General features: G+C 33.2%; 1 long non-coding RNA gene across 1 annotated transcript; it reads right to left on the bottom strand.

The window, feature by feature from the left end:
- Positions 1 to 16,571: 16,571 nt before the first annotated feature.
- Positions 16,572 to 19,130, bottom strand: LOC128221905 (uncharacterized). The gene is made up of 3 exons (XR_008259025.1): positions 19,045 to 19,130; positions 16,873 to 16,927; positions 16,572 to 16,615 (listed from the first exon to the last, which is right to left on the bottom strand). It is a non-coding gene; the product is annotated as an uncharacterized LOC128221905 (long non-coding RNA).
- Positions 19,131 to 19,386: the final 256 nt, after the last annotated feature.

Below are 19,386 nucleotides of genomic sequence, written 5' to 3' on the forward strand. Positions count from 1 at the left end.
GATGAAGTCAAGTTTTAAGTCAGTGCGTTTGTTTGTTTATTTCAAAGGAAACATTTTAGCTTGAACGGTATAGTTAAATTTTGTTTGATAAAACGGGCAGTGATACAGTTCTGTGTGAACCTAGGGAAAACTCCATCGCAAACACTTAAACTGATGAATGAAGCATCGAGTGAAACTCAAGTGAAGCGAATGCTCGTTTACAAGTGGCACAAGCGGTTCAGTGAGGGGTGGCAAAGCATTTGTGACGACGTGAGGTCTGGGCGACCGGTTTCACAAACTACAGAATGTGACGTCGAGGCCGTGAAAAACATCGTTGACGCTGATCGTCGAGTCACTCTTTATGAAATATGCAAGATGTTGGACATGAGTTATGGGTCGGTACGGAGGATAATGAAAGACAGTTTGAAAATGAGTCGAGTGAGTGCGCGTTGGGTTCCACGGCTGCTGACAGAAGATGAGATGAGCAAAAGAGTACGGGAATCATGCCGATTCTTAGCTCGGTACTAAAAGGAAGGAATCCGTTTTCTTGAGAAGATAGTCACTTGCGATGAAACCTGACTGTTTTATTACGACCCTGAGACAAAACAGCAAAGTAGTCAATGGAAGACTACCGGTTCCCCGCCTCCGAAGAAGGCACGACCATCCTGCTCGATAGGAAAGTATATGTCCATTGTCTTTTTTGATGTGCAAGGTGTTATCCTACTCCATGCAGTTCCGCAGAGCCAATCTGTGGCGGATGCTTCCTACTCGAAGGTAAAGTGATATATAACAAAATTCATTTTTATCAATATTTAGGACTGCATTAATCTGCATTAAACAATGTTTTAAAAATTTTATGATTAAAATATGGGATTGAATAAGTGTTAGTTTTAATTATAATATTTGATGAAGTACGCAATACGCGACAAATGTTATAAGCCTCAGTTATGTTCTCCATTTAAGGTTTTGAGGTGTGACTTGTAGAGGGCGATGGCATTTAAGAGACCACAGGCGTTGCATGATGGGTGGATTCTTCACCAGGAAAATGCATCAGCGCATAGATCGGAGGAGGCACAGACTACCGCGACAATCCAGCTTGAAGCGGAGATCCTTCCCCACCCCCCTTATTCGCCAGACCTACCACCATGCGATTTTGCCCTATTTCCGAAACTTAAATGTGAACTAAAGGTAAACGCTTCAATGACTTTCAGGCACTACAGAGTGAAGCTCAGACACGCCTGTACTCTTACAAGTCAGAGTGGTTCAGTGACATTTACCGGCAGTGGGTAGCGAGACATCGACGTTGTATTGCGGCGAACGGCTCTTACTTTGATAAGTTATGACGTTGACGTCAGATTCTGACGTTTGAACTGATACTGACCTCATGTTAATGAAAAAGCTGTAGTTTCCTTTATATTTTATGTATCAGTTTGAAGTTTTATATGTCATTTACAGCTGAAATAGATTTTATAGCGAGCTGACGTTCGTTGAAAAATATGAAAATGTGTTTATTGTATTAAGCAATTCCACGAACTTTTGGCTATACCCTCGTATTAAGAAACTCGGAAAGTATGTGAATGGTTTGGACCGGCTTCCTCAGCCGCTAAAGAGGATATGATTATGACATACTTTTTTTAAATCTTTCGAACATGAGTTTTTGAGTTAATATAAGCGAAGCGTTAAGGGTTTTAAAAATGCATCTTTTACTTGGATTTTATAGATTGTTATTACGAAATAAAGTATTGCGTATCAAACGAAGTGTTAAAACTAAGCTATTGATGGCTGAAACCCTTCAATAAATGTTGATATGTGCTAACATATAGTCTTTGAAGTCCAATATTTGGAAATGCGTTACTAACCCGATTCAACAAAAGGCTATTGCACAATCAGTTAATTGACATAATCACGTGATAAACCAATATCTTCCATTAAGGTTAAAATATTCAACACCTTAGTATGAGTCCCTTTGGGCGAGTGGATAAGCGATCCGTTTTTTATTCTATGTGTTATGTGCACCCATATGTGCTTGCTCCCAACTTGAACAAGATTATTTTTTAATATTTCAATCGTTTTTTTAAAAATGCAATTGAAGTATAAAAGAAAATCAACCTGGTTACTATTATTTCTGAAATTTCAGTACCAAGGAGTAAAATAAATATGCATGTAAGTGTTTTCAGATGCATTACGAGAAAAAATATGTTTGGTGCCAAAACATGAGAGTCTCTTTAAACGGAAAAGTTTTGGCAGTTTGTCAGTCAGTCAGATGGTGATAAATATAACGCATAGCATCATTGCTCTGGAGTACGAGAACGTTGTATACAGAGTATGATTTTTACTGAACATGCGTCTGTATATGTTGATGTCATAACAGGTTTAAACTGTTTAAAGGAACTATAACATTATGAAACAACAAATCTGATTACAGATATCAGTGGCAGATCCAGGAATTGACTTAAGAAGGGGTACGTGAAACTCATGGGCTTAATCTTTCCACATCCGTCCCTCCCTCAGAACAGTCCTGCTGGGACCGATCCCCCCCCCCTGAATCTGCAATTGAGTACATGCATTAAAACCGTCTCCGTAGAAGATTGGTTAAGGCGTTCTATACCCTTCATTCAATTGACTTAATACTTCACACAATTGTTCAGTCAGGACCATCAGCCAATGAGGTTACATAACTCCATATCCTTAATACAAGTTATGGCCCCTGATTGACTTAGGTTAAAGTTTTAGGCAAGTAAAATTTCAGGGGAAGTTGGAATTTAATAAAAAACTTCCATGGGTCACAATGAACCCAATGAACAATGTTCTTTAATCATGAGCTAACTATTCAAGTGTTAACAGACACATTCGTATTCAGACGAAGCTTGTATTGTTTTTACAAGCACAGAACTTGTATTTAGCATTTACAGTTTCTATATAATTCAACTGAAAGTACTATTAAACCATAATATATCAAATATTAAGTCACTAATCACTAGCGGATTGAGAAGGGGGTGCAGTTGGCGTGCGCTCCCTCTAAAATCGTCCAAGTTTACTTTTTGTGTCAATATATGAGAAGAAAATAATAAAATATACACATAATGCATCATTTCCGACTACAAATTGTTAAAAATTTCTTGATTGAGTAACACTCAATCCTCCTGCAAACGCACCTAAGTAACGCCCCCTTCTAACGAGAATTCCTGGATCCGCCACTGGTCATTATATATTTTGTTTATCAAACGGTATAGAGACCAAGTGACTGAATCTGACTTGCATTTAATGAATGAGATGGTCTGTAAAAGATTTCTGATGAATATCCTATGAAATTTGCAGTCCTCCCGTTCGACTGGTTATTGTTTGTGGATTTATTATACACAATTATAAAAAATACTATTACCAAGTTGTCTCTTAAGGTTACGGGAGCCTATACTGTCAAAAGTTAAATATATATAATTTGTCCCCCTAATGCCATAAAATATGGATGGTCCCCTTAATGCCTCAAAAATAATATTATATATACACTGGTCTCCATAAACCCTTCTACATATATACCGGTCCCCTTAAAACCTGCAACATACTTACAAATTATTAAGGAGACCGCAAATTACGTATATTTTTTGTTAATTAATTTAAGAAGCCTAAATTTTGTACTCATAATAAATGATCATTTTAATACTAAATTATTAAAAAAAAGCAAAATAAAGTATAAAACAAAAAATATACAAATTGTCTCCTTAATGCCATAAAAAATATACGGTCTCCTTAATGCCCTAAGTAGATATATATATATATATATATATAGTCCCTAGAACCAAAATGGCTTCATTATGGTTCGCCTAGTGACACCGTAAGAATAACGAAGTATAGGCCGTCGACGACACCATCTATTTTTAAATCATACATGACTAGTTGAAGTATTAACTAACATTATGCGGATAAAGTTACATTCCTACTTTGTCAGATATTCATTTTGTGCAAATGGTGTTTTACCAAACTATATGTGATACAATGATATTGCTGAATTGAACGATTTGCAGAAATAAAAAAAAATGTGTTTCGTAAATATTTAACTTAACTATAACTTAAATAAAACCCTCAAAGTTTCAAAAACAGCAAAAGGCTAAAACGTTTCTAATTATGAATACAACACATGTCCTACCCTTTATTTTTACTAACAAAACTTCATCATTTGTAGTAAAAAAACTGCACCACAAGTGAAATATCAACTAAAATATCAGCCTTCAACGAAAATATGTATTCACCATATCTTCACGACGTTTTGCCATGCAGCATTTGTAACACGATATCGTAAAACGATGATACACACACACAATATGCACCACAATCATTATGATGATCATTATTTTAAAAGTATATCAGCGATATGTGCTTGTGTGGGGGGAGAGTAATTGTTCGCACAAATGAATATACGAATATTTTTCATTTTTCGTGATTGCAATTACAATCTTGGACATTTTTGTGACCAAAGTCAATAAAGTAATTGGGCAACAAAAGTAGGAAGGCTAAGTTTGAAGACAGTTATTAGTTAAAGAAAGTCAAAGCACAACGAATAATAATTATGAAGGTGGTTCAAAAACATTCGAATCGCTATGCTGTGCACAACTATATCTTGCCATATATCAATAAACGAACACAACTCATAACACTTGTAAAATATAAACTGACGTATAGAACTATATCGGTCATTTATTTTACATAGAGGATCTGCAATGTTTGTTTTTTTGTTTGTATAGAATATTTATTTAACGAGTTTAAGACTTACTAAAACGAGGCTCTGTCGAGTTCTTATCGTTTTTAAATGGCGAATTGAACAACTATGATACAAAACACATGAATTTAAGATTCTATTTATAACATAAATCATTTTCGGACGAAATCTAGCTCAAAGTGTTTTCAATTCACTTCTCTTTGCATAGTGCACCTAATTTACATTCTGTCTTATTGGGATTCTTCATCCGCAGGAAAGAAAAAAGCCCGACATAGACAACATTTTGATAACAATACAAAACATAAATCATTTCTCAATTATCAACAACAGTTTACATTTCAATTCCTTTAAATCAAGAAAATCAAAAAGATAGAGCAATGTCATAACTGCGTGACGTTATTAGTAATCTCTCGAGTGTGCACATGCCATTTTGCGGTTGAAGTTTAAAAAGAACATAAGTCAGCGTCAAAGTCGCTTTCAATAGTGCGAATTCGCTTTGTACCTGATCGATTACAGTATGGATATTTGTCATTTCATCGGATGTGTCTAAGGGAATTACATCCGTGAATTTGGGTGTGACTGTGACAGTGTGTGAGCATTGCTGGCGAACTGTCTACAATGAGCATTTTGCAAGGAAGTAGACGGGGTAATTTCACTGGAGTACATGTTGCTGGACATTTCTTTGTATGGATTTGGATTTAGGAGGCTATAGTTGTTTCTATATGCAATGTTCTTGTGTACCGATGTTTGCATCATCTGGTTCGCAGACACATTGTTTTCATTCAATTTATGGACGAGGAATTGTTCTGGCGCTGTAATCAGCGGATGTTTGTTCGGATTAAGCCGAGCCTTTTTCACCATTGGTGTCATCGTTTAGTTAAGCTGGTTGTCACCGACATGATTTATTTTGAAACATCGTTTCTAATGTTTGTTTAAATCTTTTGACAGCGCGTATAAATACATTTTTCTGTGGTGCGGTTACCTAATTTGCATAGTCATTATACCAATTCTTTAAAAAGAATAGTTGGGTTATATCACTCCTTCGCCATAAGGTATTTTATAAATACCATTATTTAACGTTTGAAATGATACCAACACTGTATGGGGATACACAAATGTTTCTCTCAATGAGCTGAACAGATTAGTAAGTAGTTATGTTAGGCTGCCTGAAGATACATATGCACAGGGGCAGACCAAGTGTTGTGTCATCTGTTAACACGACATTGCTATTCGTGATACATTTAAACAACCGTTTCAAAGTGATTATTTAAATATTTTTTTTTTGAAAAAAAAAATACATTCCCACTTCTGTGATCGAATCATTATATGCCGATGGTATTTTGCCATATGTCTGCTACAATGATATCACTGAACAATATGATGTTCATGAATAGGAAAAGCAATATGATAAACATAGTAGAGCTTTACCACTAGTTTTGACGTTGCTCTGATTTACATAAATCTAGTTTTGTCACATCCCTTTAGGACTATTTATAGAAACTCAAATTGTTACGCGTTGATGTCGTTTGTATTTTGGCTGAGTTTAACAGTTCATGACGGTTTGAAACTGTTTTGACTTTGTTCATGAAAGATATTTTCTTATAAGTAATTTAAATTATAACGATTGTCTTTTTGACATTTTCAATAATTCCTCTAATGGATACGTTGTCAGGTTTGCTGAATCGTATAAAAAAATTTTATTGTATTCAGTCATTTTTGGAACACAGTAAAAAAACAACTTGACTATTCATTCAATATATCTTTGTGTGTTTTAAGAGATGAGATATGACAACACATCTTCATATTTAAGCGTGATAAAACGAAACAATCAACTAAGGTGGTGTATAATGTGTAAAACTTTTACCTTTTCTTTATTGTAAGACCAGAGTGGACCTAATTGCTTGGAAAATCAGCATAATTTCACTTTTCGGATAGGACTGGTCTACAATGAGTATCAAAATGTGTGTACTTTTTGTTGAGCTCGGTCGTTGTCATTTTGTTACTATTTTGTGCGACTTAAACACATGTTAACATTTATGGACTAACGCTAAGTCTACAGAATATATTAAGTAAAAAACAGTCGTAGGGTCTTTTTTCAGGTCGTTTAAATACATCATTGATGTTTATTTGGACAACTGTAAACACAACAACATCTTTACTAAATCTTTTTTATGATGTAAACATATCATTGTTACTAAGTTGTTTATAATGGCATAAGTATAATGGACGTATTCCCTGATATGAGCATTGTAAGTACGTAACTTATATTTGCATCAAGCCAAGTGAAAAGGTAAAGCGATGTTTGATTATGTTTATGTTCTTGAAAATGCTTGGATGTTTTGACGATAAACTTTGTTACGTCAAATACGTTCGTTTGCTCGTTTATATATTATATTTCTGTCTGCTACATTGATATCGCTGAATTGAATGAGTTAGATGAATAGAAACAGCATGATACACTACATACAACCTAATCAAGTATACCACTAGGTTTGCCGTTGATTTAAATTAGTGTGCGTTCTTTGGCTGCAGTACAATAGTTCATGAAGATATGTGAATGTTTGACTTCGTTTATGATTTTTCCCTATTTAAGTATTTTTTTATAACAGATCATTATATGACATTTTGAATAATTTCGCGTATGGATATTTTTTTAGGTTTGCACAATCGACCAAATTCAATTGTTGTACTCAGTCATTTTTGGAACACATGAACATGAAATATCCATTGTGTATTTAGTTTTTTTTGAATATGAAATATGTTAACATATCTGCATATGTTAGCGTGATAAACTAAGACGATTAATTGAGATGAATTTGAAGTTGTAAAACTTCAACGTATTCTTCATTGTCTATTACGTATTACCGTTTAAGCATTACTGCTTTCATTACGCATGGTTTCGTTTATTACGTATTCCCGTATTAGCAAGGTAACGTTCATTACATTTATCGTTTTAGCATGTATACCTTAATGACGTCTTCCAATTTCAGCATGGCTTCGCTCATAACGTTTTTTTTAGTTTAAGCATGGAAAAGTTCATTCTGTATTCTCGCAATAGCATTGTAGCATTCATTGTGTCTTCTCGCAATAGCATTGTAACGTTTATTATGTCTTCTCGCAATAACATGAAAACGTTCATTGTGTCTTCTCGCAATAACACGAAAACGTTCATTGTGTCTTCTCGCAATAGCATTGTAACATTCATTGTGTCTTCTCGCAATATCATTGGAACGTTCATTTTGTCTTCTTGCAATAACATGGTAACGTTCAGTATGCCTTCTCGCAATAACATTGTAACGTTTATTGTGTCTCTTTGCAATAACATGGTAATGTTCATTGTGTCTTCTCGCAATAGCATGATAACGTTCATTATGTATTCTTGCAAAAACATGGTAACGTTCAGTATGCCTTCTCGCAATAATATGGTTACGTTCATCATAACCTTACTATCATAGTAACGCTCATAACGTATTTCCTTTTAAGCATGGTAACGTTCATAATTTATTCCCGTACCATCATATTCACTTTCATTACAATTTCCAGAACAAACATGGTTACGTTCCTTACGTATTCCCATATTAGCATGGCTACGTTTATTGAATTTGAATTTAAAATCAAATGTATAAATGTAGTCAAATAATAAATGTAATATTAACTTTCAGACTACATGTATTTATTCTATGATATAAGTGTTATATGCTAGAAATTTATAAAGAATGTTGCTAAACCATATTTCATCTAAGCTTGTGCTAGATTAAGTGTCCTATTATATAAGTGTTAAATGCTAGAAATTTATAACGAGTGTTGCTTAACCATGTTTCCTCTCAGATGTTCGGTATCTTATAATATAAGTGGTATATGCTAGAAATTGATAAAGAGTGTTGCTTAAACATGTTTCATCTCAGCTTGTGCTTTGTTCAGTATCCTATGGTATGTGTTATATGCTAGAGTTTTATAAAGTGAGTCACTCAACCATGTTTTATCTCAGCTTCCTGCTTTGTTTTTTTAATTAACGAAAAAACACTTTAAGTCACGTTTTATAACGTCACTGTCAGCGGCTTTCCACACTTTTCAAAAGTAATTGCTTTTTTGCAGAAAAAAGATCTGGTAGAGTAAGTAACAGGAGCTAGATATTTAGTCCGTTTTATACAACACATGTTGTTTATATAGTTATTTTATTGGATTTTATGATTATTTTTTTTTAATAAGAATTAAAAAACAAGAAGATGAATTATATTATTTTGCTACTTGTTTAAAAATCATGTATCTGATATAATTGATTAGATATAGCACGATAAACATGCGAAAAATATGATGATTTCAATGAAAATAATATATCTAAATATTACTTGCCTTCATAGGGAAAACTGTTATTGCATTAAAGTTTAGCCGCACGGTAAAGTGGTAACACCAGTTATAAAAGTTAATACTCAAACATGCGAGTTAATGTGAATACGAAAAACAAAAACAAAACACTCCAGAACAATTTACATTATAAGGTTCGTCGTTAACATTATGGTTTAATCAATATTCCGTTACAGTTTTAGATAAACGCTCATATGTGATATTTAGAATCAGAGAATATCATAAAAAGACGTCTTGAAACTGAATGCTTTAAATATAAATTACTTAGAATCATCTGTGTTTGTAGGCAAAACATCGTTTGCAATACAATTTCAGTTAAAAATTGACTGGTTTGAAATTATTGTAAATGAAGTTCATATGTAGCTGCAACAACTAGGAAAAATAAATTCCAATGAAAACAGAAGCGTTCATGCAAAATTATATAGCATTCTGACTTTGTTAGCATATTTTGATGTTGATCATTACACATGCTACTGATGTTGATCAAACATACTATTCAGGTAAGTTGTTCTTCTCTTACATCATATATTTTAAATACCAATTAAAATGCAAAACATTGCATTCGTGACAGGTTCTATAGCTGCATAAACTTTTAAACTGATGCTTTATTAAAATTAATAGTCAACACTGTAAAAACATGACGTGAAAATGGCTTGCCTAGTGAAGTTTTAAGACACCTTAATATTTACAGAGTATAGGCCGATGAAATACGTTATTTATCTATTAATGCATGCGTCTTTAAAGTATTGCCTAGAACTATGAAGTTTAATTAACATTCTTACTTTTGCCAGATGCTACAATGATATTGCTTAATTATTTGATTTACAGAAATACGAAAACAAACACATATTTAAAATCCGTCATGCACACATTTATCTGTTCCATTAATCTTTCAACATGACTCTATTTTTTAAACACTCATTTTTACCAAAGATTTTCCGATCAACAATAATGGTTGTAAATATATGTTTGATGCCCCAGTTCCTGTATATCGATAGTGTTTACTGTGGCTGCAGCACAACAGTGAATGACGCTTTATGATAGTTTTATTTGGTTTTATAAAATAGTGCTCCGAATGATGAGGTTAGTCACAACACGTAAAGCATTTGTTTTCGAAAATCATACGTTGAGTGTTTTTGTTTAAACAATGGTAACAGTATACATATTTCCAGAAATAAACTGATGAAAGGAACTTTCATTACTATAAATACGAAATATGTCTTAACTGAATTTCACTAATAAACGAACATAATTTTGTCGTTAATACTGCATCATAAATCAAATATTTAAAAAATCAGTCTTCAACATGTGTAAACAATATTACCTTTATCTACAAGATGTGTAATAAATGCACTTAATAAATCACAATATGATAAAACGATGCCAAACACAAATTTACAATTTGAAAATAAACATTCGGAATTATTGATACGGAGTGTTTTCACCATAGAGGATGTTTTCACCCTTAGACGAATGTGTAACACATATATACTATATTTAAACTTGAATCGACCAAATTACGAATATGGCCGTCTTAATCATAATCATTACTATTGTTGTCGTTATATGTATCAGTGTTATAATCAGCAGCTGCTGTAGTAGCAAAGGCAGAAGTAGCAGTTAAAGCAGCAGCATTACCAGTACCACCATCACCATTATCACTACGATGATCAGCATTTTAAAAGTGTATGCGTAATGGGTGCGTGTGTGGGGGAGCGTATTATTCGTATATACGAATATACGAAAACACTTTCTATTTTTTTCAACATACAGGTTGTCTTTGCAACACATTAAACATGCGCAATCGCAACTTCAATCTCGGACGACATATTTATGTCTAAATGCAATAGAGTAATTGGGCAACTAAAGTGGGCAGGCTAACTTTGAAGAAAAAAATAATAGTATGAGTATCGGTTGAAGAATGTCAATCTAAAACGAATAATAATTATGACAGAAGGTTAACATACATCCCAACTGTTGCGCTGTGCACAGAAATATATTGCAATCTATCAATGTTCAAAGTTCAATTCAGTACAACGGAAAATATATTTGCTAGAAAATTATGCTTTGATCAAACTTTTTTATGAAATTCAGAAAACATGGGGATATAATTCATTCCGCTACAATAAGATAAATAGTGAAAAATCATATATTCATTGCGCTTAGCACAATATCATATTGCCATATTTAAATGTACAACGTTCAATCAATTTATTCTAATAGTTTTTTCGTCATGCCCTGGACTCATTTTGCTATGAAGATTCAGCAAGTTGAGATGACTTTAAAAAAAGTTCCCTAGCGTTGTGATACCTTCAAGGTTTTAAAGTTTCATACGCAACTTTATATGATACTAAATTAAACAATGGGAGATAACTTTGCAAAATAGTGCCACATTCCAAAATAATATGGTCTTTTGCTTAAAGATTTATCAATTTATTTAATGGTGTCCGAGTTCTGCCTCGGACAAAATAATTAATGAATAAAGGTTGATGCAAGGTTGACATTGTTTGGTAATATTTCTCATACTTTAAATATAAAAAAACATCTTTAGATGACCGCAAAATGCATAATATGTCGAGTTCGAAGCCCAGTTAAGTGATTTATTTTATCCGATATACATGTATGTGTATTGTGGAGGCCTTGTGACCCAATATTATATTGGTATCAAATGAAAAGGCTCATTACTTTCATGAGGAAATCAAGAATATACAAAATAAAACTAATAAATTACAAATAACTATAACGTATGATAGTGTATCGGTCATTTATTGTAAATATCAGTAATCAAAAGGCAACACTGTTTGAAATTATATCAAAACTTTATTAGGCTACAAGACATAACTATAAACATGATTAATAATTGCTCGATGAAATGATAATGAAGGTTTTACATCGGATACTTTAATATGTTTAATTTGTAACGTCATTAACTCGGATTCGCATCTTATCAGTAGATGCTTGAAATATTCGCTGAAAGATATTTAGTCATTAAATATAGGTGTTTATGGAATAAATTTCCATTCCAATGTTATGCTTACATTATTGGCTGTATCTAGGAATGAATCAGACAAAACTTTAAAACAAAATACGCATGTTGTAAACCGTTTCAGACCGATTTTGCAATTTCTTTGCATCCCTTGAATGGGCGTTAACGCTGCGTTTTTGATCGTGCAACGGTTTACGGAAATAGTAGCATTTCTAGGATATAAATGAAATCAAAGCTATTAAGATGTTCTATACCAGTACATTCACGCGCCAACAAACATACATGAAAAATCAAAACTTACAGGTTAGAAAGATTTTGTTGAGGGAGGCGGCAATAGTAAGAAAGTAATACAGGTACGTGCAAAAGTTAAAATGATAATTATATACAATTTTAAGTGTATACTAACTGACTGACAGACTGACCGACCGACCGACTGACCGACAGACCGACCGACCTACTGAAAACCTGTTTGTTTTTCATACTTTGAGTAGTATTTCCCCGATGAACGAAGCTTCCGGAATATGCAGTGATTACATTTTTATTATACTAACATGTGTAGGTAATGCATGAATGAGAAACATCGGATGAAATACTCAATTCATATGAAACAATGTACTTTTAAATACATGTTTAAAGTATATCCGTGAGAATACATGTATCACTCCGAACAACAATGAATGTTTACTTTACTAAGGAATGAGTGTCGAAAACAATCATGTTTTTTGACGGATAAAAAGACGAGTTTAATATGAAAGAAATCTGCAAATAACATCTTGTAATCAGTTATTAATATTTTGTAAAAAATGCATTATTTTGTAAGTAGTTAAATGTGCATTAATCAATGTTAATGTTTGTTATACATGTGTATTGATTTTGAATAAGAGTGTCACTTTGAACCTACACAACGTCAAACATGAATACGTTAATTTAAGTTAAGTATAAATTGAACATTATCTATAAGTACCAATTCGTAAGAATATGTTCAATGCAAGTCATATTTTCGGTAAAATATTTCTTTTTGAAAGAAACAAAGTTGACATTTTAATAAATTGATTGCAAACTGTGCACAGAAAAGTCTACGAAAATATTAAAATGCCTTTCTCATATATAATTGTCAATTTACGTGAACGTTGAATGACTTATGTGGACAAAACATGGTTGGTCATGAACAAATTTATTGGAAAATAGCCTAATTGAGTGTTTCAGTTGCGTTTGATCATTTCCTTCCCTCTCCCTCGCACCCAAAACTTCAACGTTTCGCAAACTCGAGTCAATGAGAACACATTGTTAACGTTTGTAAGCCAGTTCTTCGATTTACCACTGAAGCTTTAACAGCTACAAAAGCCAGTACTTCGTTTTAATACTGAAGCTTTTACAGATACAAAATCCAGTAGATCGTTTTACTACTGAAGCTCTAACAGCTACAAAAGCCAGTACATCGTTTAACTACTCAAGATTTAACAGCTACAAAAGCCAGTACATCGTTTTACCACTGAAACTTTTACAGCTACAAAAACCAGTACATCGTTTTACTACTCTAGCTTAAACAGCTACAAAAGCCAGTCGTCGTTTTTTCACTGACGCTTTAACAGCTACAAAAGTCAGTACATCGTTTTACTACTGAAGCTTTAACAGCTTCAAAAACCAATACATCGTTTTACTAATCAAGCTTTAACAGCTACAAAAGCCAGTACATCGTTTTACTACTCAAGCTTTAACAGCTACAAAAGCCAGTACATCGTTTTACAAATGAAGCTTTAACAGCTACAATAGCCAGTACATCGTTTTACCAATGAAGCTTTAACAGCTACAAAAGCCAGTACATCGTTTTACTACCCAAGCTTTAACAGCTACAAAATCCAGTACATCGTTTTACTACTCAAGCTTTAACAGCTACAAAAGCCAGTACATCGTTTTACTACTGAAGATTTAACAGCTACAATAGCCAGTACATTGTTTTAATACTCTAGCTTTAACAGCTACAAACGCCAGTACATCGTTTTACTACTCAAGATTTAACAGCTACAATAGCCAGTACATCGTTTTACCACTGAAACTTTAACAGCTCCAAAGCCAGTACATCGTTTTACCACTAAAGCTTTAACAGCTACAATAACCAGTACATCGTTTTACTACTCAAGCTTTAACAGCTACAATAGCCAGTACATCGTTTTACTACTCTAGCTTTAACAGCTACAAACGCCAGTACATCGTTTTACTACTCAAGATTTAACAGCTACAAAAGCCAGTACATCGTTTTACTACTCTAGCTTTAACAGCTGCAATAGCCAGTACATCGTTTTACTACTGAAGATTTAACAGCTACAAAAGCCAGTACATCGTTTTACTACTGAAGATTTAACAGCTACAAAAGCCAGTACATCGTTTTACTACTGAAGATTTAACAGCTACAATAGCCAGTACATCGTTTTACCAATGAAGCTTTAACAGCTACAAAAGCCAGTACATCGTTTTACTACTGAAGATTTAACAGCTACAAAAGCCAGTTCATCGTTTTACTACACTAGCTTTAACAGCTACAATAGCCAGTACATCGTTTTACTACTGAAGGTTTAACAGCTACAAAAGCCAGTACATCGTTTTACCACTAAAGCTTTAACAGCTACAATAGCCAGTACATCGTTTTACTACTCAAGCTTTAACAGCTACAAAAGCCAGTACATCGTTTTACTACTCAAGCTTTAACAGCTACAAAAGCCAGCACATCGTTTTACTACTGAAGATTTAACAGCTACAAAAGCCAGTACATCGTTTTACTACTCAAGCTTTAACAGCTACAATAGCCAGTACATCGTTTTACTACTCTAGCTTTAACAGCTACAATAGCCAGTACATCGTTTTACTACTGAAGATTTAACAGCTACAATAGCCAGTACATCGTTTTACTACTCAAGCTTTAACAGCTACAAAAGCCAGTACATCGTTTTACTACTCAAGATTTAACAGCTACAATAGCCAGTACATCGTTTTATCACTGAAACTTTAACAGCTTCAAAAGCCAGTACATCGTTTTACCACTAAAGCTTTAACAGCTACAATAGCCAGTACATCGTTTTACTATTCAAGCTTTAACAGCTACAAAAGCCAGTACATCGTTTTACTACTCAAGCTTTAACAGCTTCAAAAGCCAGTACATCGTTTTACCACTAAAGCTTTAACAGCTACAAAGACAAATCTTTCATTGTAAAGCTTAAGGACAATTATCTTTATAAGTATTGAAATGTCTAGCCTTCACTGATTTGGTAAAAGTTAAATGTAAAGCCATACGTGATAATTTAACAGATTAATTCTTCACTTTGTAACCGCCTATACATTTCTTTGCATATCCCGCTATTTATATTGACCATACCGAAATAGTCCTTATCTTACATTTCTTTAATAAACCATGCAACAAGACTTGACATGTTTTATAGTTGCTATTGGGGCAATTAAGAAATAATTTATGTAATAAATCTTGTTGCTATTTAAAGTCAGTGTAGACCGCATACATGCACATGGTTTCATTGTCTTGTGAAAAGCGACAACTTTCAAATACATACACAATGTTAAGATATATTTATAGATTTAGTTTGAAGAAAAATCAATACATTTAATTCAAAACTCGCCAAATTGAAGTCCAAAAATATTCAATCATTAACATAACTTCATGTTGGATGAGAGTACTGGAAATTGTTACTGGTGATATAAATACACACAGATCTAAAAGATTGCGTGACCTTCCTTAAGCGTACAAGGGTTGTTCGGGAAAATCGCAAACGCCTAATATGAAATGAACAACAAATATAAATAAAATACGATGTATTGTGCTTTTGTATGTGTGCCCTTTTGTGGTAATCGTATACGGATATAATATATTTCTTGCTTTATCCATCGCCAAGACGCATATGATGTTTATAGAAATAGATGTTAGTCTGTGTTAGTGGACAATTAATGTTTCACAGTAGTAACCGGTGTGAACAATGATTTGCTCTGGTACAAGGGAAAACCTAAGACACATTAAACATGAATAAAATCCGAAATTGCAACAGCATATATTCGTTCCACTTGCATATACGTTTAAATTATAAAACATTTTAATGAAATAGGCTATGACATATTCAACATATAATTTAAACCAAGTTTTATTGAACCCTTCTAGGAAATATGGGACAACGCTCGCCAACGGATTGCTTAAACATTTATTTCCTGAACTCGATGAATTAAATTGTGTATTACATAACGGCTCGTGACAGATCCTATTTATACATACTTGACCGTTCATAAAACGATTATCAGAAAAAAATGCCAACGGATGTTGATTGCTATTTAAAACAACAACACACTATCACGGTGTTCGATTGATGGTAAAAAAGACATATTCAACTTTAAGATTAATCCGAATTCATGCATGACCTGATTAAGTACGCTAGACTATCAATGTGAACCTTGATTGAATTGGGGGGTTGTTTTAACACACTATGAATATAGCCTGTGATCTGTAAATGTTAAATGCACGCAAATATACATACCTAGGATGTTTACCGCTGGCCATTGTAGTCACAAATGTTGACCTGAAATAATTAAGCATTCTATATGTCGTATTGATAAAGATATTGATAAAGCAGTTATCTGATATTTTGCTTACAGCGAAGGGAAAGTGCATGTTAATAATGTATCATTGTTTTCAATATTGAAGAAGCGATCTCATGGATGAACGCTACAATTTAAGTTATCAACGGTAACAACAATACCAACAAAAACGACACAAACAACAACTAAACAGTGAAACATTAACACATCAAAACAAAATAACAGTAACTTTCGATACCTGTCTTGTAGCAACTCGTTCACGAACCGATCTAACTTTAAAAAGAAGTTGGTTTCTGCAAATCAAAATAGAACGCTGTTAAAACAATTTTCAAATAGAATGTACAACAATTAATACAATTAATACACTTGTTTTAATTTGCCGAAAATAATGAATACATGTCACTTATAAAAACAGTTATTATAAAGGATACCGTGTTTCATTTGAAAGAAATGTGCAGAAAACACTCTCTTGTTTAGCGTCTTTGAGCTCAATGCATCTGAACAACTACATTTTGTTAAGGTAAACAACGTAAAGACACGTTTGCCATTTCAACTAGCCAGAGGCAAAAACGCTACAGTCTACTAGTGACACCAAACATTTGTGTTATCACCATAAATGTTGTTGCTTGCTAATTACTAATATTATATCAAATCAGTTACTTAAGGCAAATCGTTGATAAGGCTATTTGAGTATGAATCCCTTAACTGCAATTGGACAAAAACACTGTATAGTTTTAGCATACTGCTTCTCGTCAAATCACACCTGATATCACCAGACAACCAACATTGTTACTTCTGCAAAAATGATAAATTTATTGCACTCAATAATGTAATGTTTAAACCTCACTCTTGTACGGATATAACATTTTGTAAAAGATGCACTCTTATTCCAGAATATGATGACCGACAATACTATAGCTGTTATACGTTGCCGAAAATGATTAAGAATTATCGATAACAATGGTTATTATGAAGGTTACCGTATTTATTTGAAAGAAATGTGCAGAACAAACGGTGTTCAAAACTTATGAGAATATAATTGTCAAAATATGTCATTATTTATCAATGTTCAGCTTCGGAACTTATAAATGTGCTAATTTAATTTCTGATTAAGGGTTTGCTTACAGACTAATAGGCGTTTAAACAACAGTATTATTGCAAAATTAAACCCACAATGTAGATCTGTTTTCAATAAGCATGTTTTTGCGTATTAAACAAAGTATATTGAAATAACTAACCACATAAATGATAAAGAATAAGAAAAAGGAAGAATGATAAAGTAATCTAAACTGACATATATTAGTGTAGGGCACTTCTGTTCGAAAAAGAAAGTAATAATGATTATATGAAATTTGAAGGAATGAGTTGTTCTACATACCATTCTACGTCATTAATTTCTATCAGTCGATTTCGGTACTATTACTTTGATTTTTAGGACGTTTTGATCAGTTTCCTTAATAATATTACACTATACCGATATAACACTGAAAGTGCAATGAATGAACTAGTTCAATATCAAGGCATTTACATACAGTCCCATTCTGTACTGTTTGTGCCGTCTACGCATTTCAAAGTTAAAAGCACCAAAAGGTTAAAGTCCTAGTTTAAGCTTTCTAAAATTGACCCCCCCCCCCCCAAATCGGTGTATAGTACACAGCCTCTGTGTATTGATCTTAATCTACTTGCATTGGGTGTGTTAACATTATTTTATAATTAAAGTGTTATAAGTAATACTTCATTTTTCGAATGGTTTGCGTACCTAACAGTTCAGTCTGAATATTGCTTTGTTAAGAGCGTTTTACTTTCAGGACATGAGGAAAACATCACGTATTAAAATAGCTTAAAACTAGGCTCATGATCTTATATTTGCCTACTTAAAAATCTCCATATTGCATTTTCGCGTTTATTTATTTATTTAAGCTGATGTAAGCAGACTTATCGCAGCTACGCAAAACTAATTACAGTCAGAACTGCAAATGAACGTTGGATCAGCTTAGGAAAGGGGTAGGGTACATATTTTAAACATGGCAATGTAGTGTCATGTCATATTGTGTTTTAAACCAAATCCCCCTTTGTTACAAGATATATGTAATAGCATCAGAGTCATTCTATTTCAATCATTTCAATGGACAATCTCGAGCAATTCTACATCAAATATTTAATGTAAAGGTGTTTTTTTATATAATGTAATATGTATGATTTAGTACCAATCATAATACGAAACGTTTGGTGCTCAAAGCCTGATTGACCGCGTTTTATTTTAATGTAGAACCAAACATAATACGAATATAAAACTAATCCTAAAACAACTCATTTAAATACTTTACCGCTAAACCAAAACTATTCCAATAGATTATTATTTCTAAATGTTTTCCTTGTAAAACGAAACTATAAATCAAGCACTACTTACATTTATCGTCGTTCATTTACTGAATCAAATATATGCCAAGATCTTTTTAAAAACCTTAAAGTATTTCATATTAATAATTCGTAAATAAATATTAGGCTATCCAATCTAGGTCTATATCAAAGCAGACCTACCACATACAATAAAACAAACATAACGGTTATCAGCTGAACAGATTGTACTGTGTAAGCTTGTGATAATCACTGAACTCAAGTACAAAGTATGTTAAGTATCAGTTCGTCCATCAACTGTTGATTATTTACCCTTAGACAGACAAGGGCCCTTATTCTCAGGCTACATTCCCACTTAAACATGTAAGAGATTCCCATTTGATACAAATTAGCT

The sequence above is a fragment of the Mya arenaria genome, chromosome 16, assembly GCF_026914265.1.
Source record: "Mya arenaria isolate MELC-2E11 chromosome 16, ASM2691426v1".
NCBI lineage: Eukaryota > Metazoa > Mollusca > Bivalvia > Myida > Myidae > Mya > Mya arenaria.